Here is a 1,974-nt window from a genome sequence, read left to right on the forward strand (position 1 = left end):
AATATCCACAATAACCAAACTATGGAGGGAGCCCAGAGGTCCATCGACAGATGAATGGATAAAGAAGATGTTGTGTATATATAATGGAATATTACTTAGCCATCAAAAAGGATGAAATCTTACCATTGACATTGACATGGTGGAACTGGATGGTATTAAACTGAGCGAAATAAGTCAATCAGAGAAAGACAATTATCATTTGGCTTCAATCAAATGAGGAATATAAGAAATAGCACAGAGGATCATAGGGGAGAGAAGGGAAACTTGAATGGGAAGAAATCAGAGAGGGAGACAAATCTTTAGAGACTCTTAACTATAGTAAACAAACTGAGAGTTGCTGAAGGGGAGGGAGGTGGGAGGATGGGGTAACTAGATGATGGGCATTGAGGAGGGCACATGATGTAATGAGCACTAGGTGTTACACGCAACTGAGGAATTATTGAACTCTACATCGGAAACTAATGATGTACTATATGTTGGCTAATTGCATTTAAATACAAAAAGGAAAATATTTTTGTGCATTTTTCAGGGTTTTACACCTAGTAGATGATGAATAAATACTTTATGAATGGATGAATGAATACATGATAAATATAAACTGCATAAGGACATACCATTTTTATTTCTCTGTGTTTTTAAACATAAGTCCAATTATTATTTTCACAAAGATTGAGTTGAAAGAAAGTCTCTTGCAGACTTTTTCAAGAGAAGAAAATAATTTTTGTGAAGAAATGTAAAATTAGAAATTTACTTCATTTATTATTTATTGTAAAAGTGTACATGGCACCTACTGTATCCCAAATATTATGTTTGGTATTTGAGATACAACAGTGAACAAAACAAAATAGATATGGACCCTGGCCTTATAGAGTTTATAATCTGCTGATTAATAGATTGCTGCAGAGGAAAAAATATACTGTGGAAAAAAGTCTCTTCAATAAGTGATTCTGGGAAAATTGGACAGGTATGTGTAGAAGAATGAAACTTGACCATTCTCTTACACCATACACAAAGATAAACTCAAAATGGATAAAAGACCTCAACTTGAGGCAGGAATCCATCAGAATCCTAGTGGAGAACATAGGCAGTAACCTCTTTGATATCAGCCACAGCAACTTCTTTCAAGATATGTCTTCAAAGGCAAAGGAAACAAAAGCGAAAATGAACTTTTGGGACTTCATCAAGATCAAAAGCTTCTGCACAGCAAAGGAAAGAGCAAACAAAACAAAGAGGCAACCCACAGAATGGGAGAAGATATTCGCAAATGACAATACAGACGAAGGACTGATATCCAGGATCTATAAAGAACTCTCAAACTCAACACACACAAAACAGATCATCATGTAAAAAAATGGGCAGAAGACATGAACAGACTCTTCTCCAATGAAGATATACAAATGGCTATCAGACATATGAAAAAATGTTCATCATCACTAGCCATCAGGGAGATTCAAATCAAAACCATATTGAATTTGCAAACACCAAACCAGCTCTACAGGAAATATTGAAAGGGGTCCTCTAAGCAAAGAGAGAGGATACAAGTGGTATATCAGTAAGGAACAGAGACAATATACAGTAACAGTAACCTTACAGGCAGTACAATGGCACTAAATTCATATCTCTCAATAGTTACCCTGAATGTTAATGGGCTAAATGCCCCAATCAAAATACACAGGGTATCAGAATGGCTAAAAAACAAAACCCATCTATATGTTGCCTCCAAGAAACTCATTTTAAGCCCAAAGACACCTCCAGATTTAAAGTGAAGGGGTGGAAAAGAAGTTACCATGCTAATGGACATCAGAAGAAAGCAGGAGTGGCAATCCTTATATCAGATCAATTAGATTTTAAGCCAAAGACTATAATAAGAGATGAGGAAGGACACTATATCATACTCAAAGGGTCTGTCCAATAAGAAGATCTAACAATTTTAAATATCTATGCCCCCAACATGGGAGCAGCCACTATATACAC

The sequence above is a fragment of the Mustela lutreola genome, chromosome 1 (genome assembly GCF_030435805.1).
Source record: "Mustela lutreola isolate mMusLut2 chromosome 1, mMusLut2.pri, whole genome shotgun sequence".
Lineage (NCBI taxonomy): Eukaryota > Metazoa > Chordata > Mammalia > Carnivora > Mustelidae > Mustela > Mustela lutreola.